Source organism: Talpa europaea, assembly GCF_964194135.1.
Source record: "Talpa europaea genome assembly, chromosome: 13".
NCBI lineage: Eukaryota > Metazoa > Chordata > Mammalia > Eulipotyphla > Talpidae > Talpa > Talpa europaea.
The window spans coordinates 31,292,744-31,304,203 of record NC_140080.1 but is presented as its reverse complement, the minus strand read 5'-3'; positions in this window follow the sequence as shown (position 1 = coordinate 31,304,203).

Sequence of the window (11,460 nt, the reverse complement as noted above, 5' to 3'; positions counted from 1 at the left end):
CAATTGTAGCTGCAAATGAGCAAGTACAGCAGCCATGGGGCTGCTAAGGGTACAGAAATCAGGGGCTCAGACTTCTCAGTGAAAAGGGTCTGGGTGACCCCACCAGGCAACTTACCTAGGCTAGCCCAAGTGCTGGCCAAGGGGAATGGAAGGACAAGCATCAGTTATGTCTTCCAAACCAGCTGCAACAGGAAGTAAGTCACCTTCATCTTAGGTGCTTTCTCAGATAGTGTAAAGTAGCAATATCCTAGAGGAGCTGTGGGCACAAGGAGTCACCTAGACATGAAGAGCAACTGAGTATGACTTGTTCTTCTTCTCAGGTCACTTAACCTCGGTGGAGATATTTGGCCAGTGCCACAGGGAAACCAAAGACAGTCCCATAAGGGGCCTCAACAAGGGGGTGCAGCACAGAGTTGTGTGTTCCAGAACTCCCCATGAACCAGGCTGTGCTGATCTTCTGCAGGGGTCACACCTATACTTGGCTTTCCTCCCCTGTTCTCTTTTTAAAGATTTATTTGTTTATGCATACAAGAACTGGGGTGCAAGCCAGAGGTGTGGGGTGGGGGAGAGGTGTGTGTGTGAGAGGATTCACCAGAGACAGAGTAGGGAGCAGAACAGGCAGACTGACTGAAATACACTGCTGAGGGGAGCAGCGGGCAAGGCAGGAGAGGTCTGCTGCACCATGTGGGTAGCTCCCTGGCAGAGGAGTGAACTTGTGCTGTAGTGGCTGGTGGTTGCTTCATAGCCCTGTCTTTAATCCCTGTGCCACCAGAGAGGCTCCTCCTCCCCTGTTCTTTCCTGCTCCCTTTGTTTCTCTCCCCTAGCCACTCTCTCATTAAATCACTTTCTCAAGAATACTTTTCTCAGGCTCTGCCTGTTCAAAAATCAACTTCAGATAATAATGATTGGTTATTTTTGTTCACTTGTAATTTTCCTGGCTGTTGGATATTCCTGAATAATGTGACTTTTAGTGGCTATAACAGAACTCTTAATGTTCTATTATATAAATGTAGTTCATTTAAATAGTCCTCTCTTTCTAGGCATTTAGGTTTTTTGCAAGTTACATTATTGTAAATAATGACAAGAACTTCATTGTTAATAAATCTTTGAAAACATTTCTAAAATCTTATTAGGTTAAAGTCCTATGGGTGAAGTAGTCAAAGGTCACAAACACTTTATGGCTCTTAATATAACTATTCAGAACTTGGCCTCCAGGATCATTATATCAGTTTATGAGCCCATAAACAGCATAAGAGGGTAACTTTCCCAATATTTTCCAACCACAGAATGACTGAAAAAGAACTTTGCAAATCTGATAGGTGACTTTTATTTTAATGTGCTTTTATTTGGTTGACTCTTACATAGTTGGGCCACTTGTGTTTCTCCGGTGAATTGTCTTATGAAGGCTTTTCCCAATAATGTATTTCTTCCCACACTGATTTGTTTGAACTCTCTTGTAATTGACTCAAGATATACAGACTTTCAGTTGTAATATAAGGGCACCTTACACCTAATTTCAGAGGAGAAAGCTGGGGTAGAGGTGCTGGAGGTCCCTCCACTCATTTTATGAGGAAAGAAACAGAGTCCTTAGAAAATCCAGAAAAAATCGCTTCTCGGCCTTTTGGCTAAGATCAAGTGTAGAAAATCCAGAAAAATACAGCATTAATATAATTCTCTTCCATCACCTTCATCAGAAGTGAGGCCTGAGAAGGACTAACAGACTAATAGCCACTGTTGGCCAGTCCCAAATGATAAGGAGGGAGGGGGTTCTATTTCTTCCCATGAATAGTCACTTAGCATTACTTGACCAAGTAACGGTGTCAAAATCCTGATAGCCATGTGCTATCTGTACCTTCCTCCTACACATAAAGAAACTACTGCTTATAGCAAGTGAAGGACTTGGAAATTACACAGGCATTAAGAGATGTGCTGAAATCCATAAACTGGTCTCACTAACCTCAGAGTATATGCTCTTCATGCACATTATGTCATTTATGTTATCTTTCCTGGACAAGATCTCTTTGCAAGAAGCTAAAGAAGACGGCACACAGGTTTACCTGAATATGACCATGGTTAGCCCCTGGTTTATTCTTCCTTCCCTTCCCACTGAGATCATTCTGTACATCTGATTCTGTAACTGGATTTTTTTCACTCTGTGTTCCCCCATGTTGCTCCATGGATTTTATAGCCATCATTTTAATGGTCTGCATAATACTCCTTTGTTAGGCAGCTGCTCACTATCTTCTTAAATTTAGTGTTCTCTCACTGAAGATTTGGGGAGAATTTCTGGGGACCCCCTGCCAACTCCCCTACAGTTCTCCCTGGCTTGATAACTCCCTTTTTACTTCATGCCTTGAGTGAAATGATACAAATTTAACTTGTAGAGTGCCTAAGGATGTGATTTTCATAGTTTGCAGGCTTCTGTAAATTATATGCAAATATCTGTGTAGCCAGGCAAATTCTTCCTAACACTTCGAGTTTAACAAAAATGTAGTGGGACACAGTGTGTAAGTAATTCAACTTTCTTCTCTGAGCCTGAGTTGCTTGGTCTATAAACGGTGAATTGTCCTGCTTCTGTGAGCCTCGGATGTGATGCTCTAATAGGAAATTGCCTGGTAAGCTGTAAAGCATCTTATAGGAATGGCATTGATACTGCTTATCATATTTATAGTGTTTCTCATGTGCAAACACTGGGCATTGTGAGTTTTACAAGCCTCTTAATCCTCCCCACAGCCCTTTAAAGAAGGCACAGCATTATTATCTTCATTTTACAGGCAAGCAAATGGGTCCAGAGTGGTTAATTGACTAGTATGAGAGCCCATCGCTAGTAAGGGGCTGAGCTGGTATTTGAAGCAAGGTCCACTAGAGCCTCCCTGCTCTGTGCAGTTAGCACAGTGATGGCGGTTTACATCTTCCCTCCATTAAGGCCCACTGGACTGTCTTGCCTTGAGATGCTGCTGTCCTAGTGTCTTCCACTCCCCCCAGGGACTTGAGCTGGTGGGGTTTGCTGATCCAGCTATTCCATTTGGGCAATTTTGGTAAGAGATACTTGTAGGAAGTTTGATTTTGGTCCAAGCTAGTTCAGTAGGTGGTCTTAGAAATCTTTTTGTAAGTTCATGCTCCAGTAAAACTGTTAATACCCCAGCTTCTCTGGGCGTTCAGCAAATGGGTCTGGTTCATTCTGTTGTGTTTCCAAGGCCCACCTGGTGCTGTGTGACTTCTCCGGTCCCAATTTTGCTCTCTTGTTTCAGTTCCAGCTTGAACATTTCTTGGCAAACTTCCTCCACTTTGCATTCAGTCTGGGGACCGTTGCTGAGTCGGGGCCTCTTCAGCAGCCATGATCTCTGGAGGCCCCATCACATGCTCTGTGGATCCAGAATCTCCAGTCTTTTTCTACACCAGGTGTGAACCTGCACCATCCCCAAACAGACATCCTTCTAAAGGCAGAGACCTGGTGTTGACCCTGAGAAGCAAGGAGGCCCTTGCCAGCCTATTTTGAATCTCTGTATTGTGTTTCGAGGCTCGTGCCAATATGTGGGTACATTTCTTTAAAGGAACACAAAGGTAATGAGAAGAAACAAAGGTGCTTTGATGAGTTGTCTGGAAGAGCAAAAGAAAATTGTCTTAAAATCTCTAAGGACTTGCTCTTCAGTCAATATATATCAGACATCTCCATATTTTCATCTAAGAACATAGGGTAAGGGGAAGAGGGTGAGGAAGCCTGAATCAAGGCCTAAACTTTATGGACTTAGGAGCTAGAATATCTGGCTTCACATCCCTTATAATCTTGAACAATTTTAATTTTCCTCAAATTCCTTAACCATAAAGGTGACATCTGCCTCATAGGGCTGGGTGAAAAACTTTTAATTTAAGAAACAGGTACTTCTATAACATTTGTTATGTGTAAGGCACTGTTCAAAGTTCATTCCAAATATAAACTTGCCTAATCATTCGCTTGATGACCCAATGAGGTAGGCATTATGCTGTTTTATTGATTCTAAGATACTTGCTGCTTTAACTCCTCTGAAATGGGGTGCATCTGACTGCTGATAGAATCTCACAAACTCCAGAGATTGTTTTAGTCATTGGAGAACTGGAGAGGGTGTGTGTGTGTGTGTGTGTGTGTGTGTGTGTGTGTGTGTGTGTGTGTAGGTGTGGAGTGTTCCAGGCAGAAGGATATCGGATTTTCTTAAGAACCTGTAATAGCACAGAGGAATCAGACAGAGATGAATTCTTTCCAGCTTGGTCAAGCAGTCTTGCCTCCAGCACTGGGAATAGTGTTGAGGTCTTCCCTATGAACTCCAGAGGGCAGGGGCTGTATCCGTGTCATTCCCCAGTATTGTTTTCAGCATCATCTGCTGGACACTAATGGCTTGCTCAGTAGCAGATCACAGGATGAGTAAATGAAGTTTCTGATGAAGTTGTCTTCCCCAGAACAAGCCATGCCCTCCCTTGTCACCCAAGCGACTTTTCACAAATGCATCAGTCCTTGAAAGTCTCTATCTTTGACCTCTGGACACCCAGACTTTGCCCAGGGGACCACAGAGGTGGGTCAAGACAGCACCTTGCTTCATTTCTCCAGGAATAAGCCATTCCTATTCGGGCTAGAGAGGGTCTCAGTTGTCCTGAATGAGAATGAATACAGGGGGCCTGTAGCCAAATACTATTTTATATTCCGTGATGACGTTTCCATCATCATCACGAACAGTCACAGCAAGTCCTTTGATAACATCTCCAATGAGTCACAGTTGTCAGAGCCTTCTGAAGCCAATACAGTCACCATTGTCAACACTTAATGTGATTTCCCCTTTACCATCTTGCCAACTAGACCATACATTCTGTGGGTGCTGACATTAAACTTTATGAGAAAAACATATATTGTGTATAAATGAATTAGAAACACTGTTGACATCAAATGGTGACTTTTCACTAGTGTGTGAGTGAATTTAATTGGACAGGTGAGGGAATACAGAGACAGCATGGGAGAGGGCTGCCGTGGTGTGGAGTCTTGTGGTAGATTACAGTAGGGGCTTTGACATTGGGTTGTGCCTGGTTCAAATCCTGCCTCTTCCATGACTCACTGAGGGGTATGCAGAGAGTGATACTACAACCCCAGTACCCTGTTGGTAAAATGGGAGTTCTCTTGGCTACATTAGACAACAGACAGGACTGTGACTTGTAAGTATGCATATCAGCGAACGCTAATAGGTTTGTTAGTGTGCAGACTGAGAGACACCCCAGGACCCCCAAACTTGCACATTGTAAAGGGGTTCTGCCATCCACCACATAACTTTCTTTAAAGTGAAAGAACTTTGGGCCTCCCCGGTGGCGCAGCGGTTGAGCACTGGGTTGCGAAGCTGCCCGCAGCCTCTGCAGCGCCGGTTCGATCCCCGGAGCCACCGGAGGAGGGTCCTGCATGGCGCGCAGACCTCTCCTGCCGCCCGCTACTCCCCTCAGCAGTGTGCTTCGGTCCTTCTGCCTGCTCTGCTCCCCGCTCTGGCTCTGGTGAATTCTCCCACACTCCCGCGCTTCTGACTGTACCCAGTGCTTGTATAAATAATAAATAAATAAATCTTAAAAAAATAATAACATTTAAAAAAAAGTAATGTGAAAGAACTTTAATAGAATTAGTGTGCATAGAGAAAGAAGGAAGGATAATAGTTTTCCATTAAAACACCCAAAGCCTCCTATCCCCTCATGGGTAAATGCCCAGCCAAACAGGGTTGACCCAAAGCAAGGCTGCTGAGATCTGCAAGCTTGCTACAAGTCTAAGGCACCATGTGGCGAGGAACCATAGGAAAGGGGCAGGAAGGGCCAAGCAACTCTGGGACAAAAGGAGCAAGATGAAAGTATTATACAAATCAAGGTCACGCCTGCCATTGTCAGCCGCCCCACATGTTTCTCACCTGTGTCTACTTCCATGTCTCCCAAGTTCCTGGTGCAGGTCCCCGGCAAGCAGGCACAACCTCCTTCACATGTCTCTCTGCTCCACTCTCCTTTCATGTGTGTCACCAGGTCTCTTCTAACCTCCCCTTCGTTCAGCTCCGCCCTTCATTGGGTGGGTGGAATATGGCGCCGCCTCTGGTTATGGTGGTTCCTCTCTATAGCCTTTCTTCTCTATAACAGGATTGTTGCCCTCTGGACTTTTTTTCTCTGTGGCCCAGACTTCAGCTACCTCTGCACTGCCTCTGGGTGGTTGCTTGGCCATCAGTCATTTCTGATGATACTTTGAATTTATTTGTGAGGTACTCACTTGCTTAAAATCTGTCCTCCCAAGCTGGATAACCCATATAAGTGACTCTGCATGGTGGGTAGTGGGAGGGAGGATGAAGGTATGTGTGGGGCAGGGATGGAGATGAGGGATGTGGGAGATGGAGTGAGACTGCTTGGTTGAAAACATGTGATGACAGGTGAAATTGACATGTTTGTAAAAGTTACAGGCCCCGCCAGAGCTGTTTTCAAATGGTGCCAAGAAATGCATCTTTTCCACTGTTTCTCATCTTGGGCCAGGATTTGTTCCAACCCCACCCCACAAGGGCAGACTAGACGTGGAGTGGAGGGGTCATGCTTCTTCCCATGTCACCCCTTGCATCCATGGATTAAGACATGCAGCAAAAATCTGGGAACTTCTTTGCTTCTGAGAAGGGAAGGTAATAAATACCTTGAACCATGAGCATTATTAATTTACTCAATATTTATTCTGTACCTACTGTGTGACCGACACTTTCAAAAGGACTCTTTAGAGCAGCAAATGAGACATACCCAGACCCAGGCCTTGCCTCTATGTCCCTGAAGGTCTGGTGGGACATGGACACTATCCAGGTTGTAATGAGTGCTGTCAGGTTGTGTGTGTATGTGTATGTGGGGGGATCAAAGGACCCTTTTCTGAGGCTTTGTAATGAAGCTCTGACTTGAGTGTGTGCTGGACAGGAGAAGGGCAAGGAGGAAGAAGAGCATCTTGGCTTTTGGAGGCTCACCACAAAAGAGGGAGAGGGAGGGACATGTGGAGAGGGGCTCAGCAGAGTGAACCCGTAGTCATGGTAAGCTGCCTGGTCTTCATCAACAGCATGGACACCTCAGTAAGGACAGACGTGATCATGTGCTGACAGAGGCCAACCATACGCCTGTGTGGAGCCGGAAGGAGGAGACTGAGTAAAGGGCTTGGTGGAGAGCAGGTGAGAGTTGGTGGCGAGGAACTAGAAAATGCCCACATAAACTGACAGGTTGGTGAGTCACTGAAAGTGGGGTCTGGGAAGGCAGTCAGAATGATGCTAGTGTTTGGGGTGGTGAGGTCCTTTTTCCTGAAGTGGGGACATAGGAAGGGGAGCAAGTTTGGCTGGGAGACATGGCTTAAACATTTGGATTTGGATATACTTAGTTCAACGTGCCGGTGAGACAGCCAAGTGGAGATGCCACACCACCGATAAATACATGGGTTTGCAGCTAAAAATAAATATGCATCGATGACATGTTAAGTATCATAGGTGCCTCTTTTATTGGCTAAAGGTCTGTGGGTGATGGTCACTCTGGCCAGTATGACATCATGAAAGGGGGGCCACACCTTGAACTTGCCACCACCAGATTCATCTTTCTTTTCTTCCTGTGACCTTCAGCAATTTATCTCACCTTTCTGTGTTCCCCTGTCTTCAGCATAAAGTGGTGATAGTTATGTCTGCTTCAGACTACCCGGTAGCACATTTGAGGATCCATTAAACTGAAAATAAAACATGTGGGGCTCTTTGGAAATAAGAACTATGTTAAAACAAGAAGTTATTGTAGTGCGTAAGCCAATGAAAAGCAGAAATACAGCCTCTAGGCTCAGTATTGATTTTGGTCCCGGGTGCTTCTCACAGCCCAATAAATCTGACATTTCTCCCCTCAAGTGCTGGCTGTGCTGATGGCAGGTCTCCAGCCTCCTTGCCCTGCTCCAAGGTTATGTCCTTCTCTGCTCAGGCCAGACCCAGCAGCCCCACACCTGCCCATGTTGCTCTGGCTGCACTTCCCACCCTGCGGGTGGTTACAGGGAAGGTTCCAGTTGTGAAGTTGGAGCGTGGCCAAGAGCAGATACCCGCTAATAAAGTGGGGACAGGTCCTGGCAGTGAAACAGAGCTTGGATCCATAGAAGAAAGGGTTTAAGGACAACCAAAAGAAATGTCCCTAGACAGAGTTTGCAAACATTAGGGTGCTTTAAGTGTTATGGAATTTGCTTCTTCCTTCCTTCAACTGCTGGATAAGTATTTGCTGAGCACTTACTGAATGTCAGACTCTGAGACAAGTCTGAGGATACAGAAGTGAGAGTTATGTTTGTCCTCTTAGGATTAATATCTGAATTTGGGAAGAGATAATAAAGGAACAAATATGCTTAGGGAACAGCAAGGTACAAGGCTAGACAATAGTGATGTGACTGGGATGGGGAAGACCTAATTTTGACTGGGTAATCAGGGAAGGCTTCAGAGAGGTGGTGACATTTGAGGTGATAGCTGACATCTAGAATGGAGTAGACCTGTGAAGAGCAGGGAGAGTACCATGCAGAGGGCCCGAGGTAAGAACATGCTTGCTCTGGGCACAGAATCATGACAAAGACTGTGGCGAGAATCCAGAGAAACAAGCAGAGGGCAAGAGACCAGATGGTGCAGGGCTTTATCAGTCATGGAACTGAGTATGGATTCTGTTTTAGTGTTGTGGTGCGCCATTGAAAGACTTTATGCAAGAGTTATTTCTCTCTTAAAAAGACTACTCTTTTGATGGGCACATAGGTTGCTTTTTATTATGAGTCTTTGTTTTAAAGTCTGTTTTGCCTGGTATGAGTACAACTGTAATAGCTTTTCAGTTTTTTGCTTTCATTTGCGTGGAGTATTTTTTCCATCCCTTTACATGCACAATGGAATAGTACTCAGGTATAAAGGAAGATGAAACTTTGCCATTCTCAATGACATGGGTGGAGTGTGGGGGGATTATGCTAAGTGACTAAATCAGACGGTGAAAGACAAATACTGTAGAATATATGGAAGGTAAAGAAACAAAGCAAATAGACCAAACAAAATACAAACTTTTAGATTCTGACAACAGAATCTTGGTAATGTCAGTTTTCAGCATTTTCTAGGTTTCAGGTGTACCACACCAACAGCCTGTGTCCTTCCACCAGAAGGATTACCAGAGGGAAAGGGTAGTTTCTGGGGGTGGGGACAGGGGTTAGGGAGTTCAGTTGTCTGGTGGGAATGAACACTAGACTTCTGGTGGTGATCATAATGTAGTGTATACAGAGTTTGAAATGTAATAAGGTTGTGTACCTGAAAGTTGAAAAAAAAAAAAAAGAAATAAACCTCATGAAACAAAGACAAACTCTTAGACTTCGAGAACAGAATGATGCTCGCTAGAAAGAAAGGGGGTGGGCAAATCAAGCAACAGATTCACTGTACAGTGGTGGCAGGAAATGGTGGTGTGGTATACCCAAAACCTAGAAAATGCTATCATCCAAGATTATTTCAAAGAAAACGAAAAATCGAGAGCGCTGACTCCCAAGTGAATAATGGGTGGGAGGGCAAAGTAAAGAATCAAGGAAACTCGCCACGGAGCCACTGCAGTGCCAGGGTGGGAGGTAACAGGGGCCAGGGACATCGAGGGACTGAAGAGGATGTGTAGGTTCCTGGCTTTGGTGGGCGCCTGCATAAGGATACCTTTGCCGTGAGACATGACTCAGCACAGGATCATGGAGGAAAGCTAGGCTTCCCTTTCCCAGCTGGAAGCCACCAGACACTTCTGGTCTGGAATCTCAGCGCAGGACTAGATGGGAACATCCAGCAAAAGGGATCAGGTGGAAAGAGAGAGGACATAGACCAGAGTCCCAAGAAGCTGTGGTGTGGATGTGGGGGTGACGGGTGGGGACAGCAAAGCCAGGAGGGGTGGTGGCACGAGAGCCCAAAGAAACTTCTCAGAGGGTAAGGAGGGAAGGATGGAGGGGTGCCCACTCAGTTTGGTGACTTGGAGGAGGTTGCTGATGGTGACAAGTCATTTCTATTAGTCAGTGAGGATGAAAAGTTCAGATTAGAGTGGGTGGAAGAATGAATTGGAGGGCCTCCCCAGTGGCGCAGTGGTTGAGTGCCGGGTTGCGAAGCTGCCCGCGGCCTCTGCGGCGCAGGTTCAATCCCCGGCTGCTCCCCTGCCACCCGAGGAGGGTCCCACATGGCGCGCAGACCTCTCCTGCCGCCCGCTGCTCCCCTCAGCAGTGTACTTCGGTCCTTCTGCCTGCTCTGCTCCCCGCTCTGGCTCTGGTGGATTCTCTCAACCTCTTGCGCTTCTGACTGTGCCCAGTGCATGTATAAACAAAACAAACAAACAAACAAATAAATAAATAAAAACATGCCTCTATTAAAAAAAAAAAGAATGAATTGGAGCTGAGGAGGCAGAAATGACATCTGAGGACAACTCTGGAGGAGTGTGGCCATCAAACTGGGCAGGGACGTGGGGAACTAGCTGCTTACTTAGGTTTCTATGAAAGTAAGAACTGTTCTATCATTTCTTTTTTATTATTGACTATTAATTTTTATTGAAGAATCTCCATCATTTCTTTTTTTTTTTAAAGATTTATTTATTTAATTATATAAGCACTGAAGCACTGGGTACAGTCAGAAGCGCGGGAGGGTGAGAGAATTCACCAGAGCCAGAGCGGGGAGCAGAGCAGGCAGAAGGACCGAAGTCACTGCTGAGGGGAGCAGCGGGCGGCAGGAGAGGTCTTCGTGCCATGTGGGACCCTCGCCGGAGGCCGGGGATCAAACCGGAGCTGCAGAGGCTGCGGGCAGCTTCGCTCAACTGCTGCGCCACCGGGGAGGCCCAAATCTCCATCATTTCTAAACCTCTCTTTCTCTCTTGCTTTGATACACACACACAATATGACACTGAAATACCTGAAATACCCCCATGATAAAATAAACTATGGATGACATGCAGTCCCCGATATAATAATCATGGCTGCACTTCTTTTTCTTTCAAAAAAGCTTCTAGGAATGTAAATCAGTCAGAGTAATGCTGGGAAAAGCATCTGCTACTTTTAAGGAAAAATCTTAATCCAACTTTCGCAGATGAAACCACAGCAAGTCCTTGTTTAATGTTGTGGATAGGATCTTGGAAACTGAGACTTTAAGCAAAATGGCGTAACAAAATGATATAACGAAATCCACCCTCTAATAAGCTTTCTTCAATGTTGGCTGGGATGCTTTTTATTCATCAACGTTATAACAACGATGTTCCCAGGCCTGCTGTACACACACCCAGATTATTTGCATTACAACTTACTGTGGACCTCATCACATCCACTGGGGCATATTGGCTGAGAAATGTGGGTCCACATCTTAGTTGGGTGCCATTCATTTGTACATTCACCAGATCTTTTTTTTTCTGTATCATAAAATTTTATTTTATTTTATTTAAAAAAATTTATTTTTATATTCCCCATACAATTGT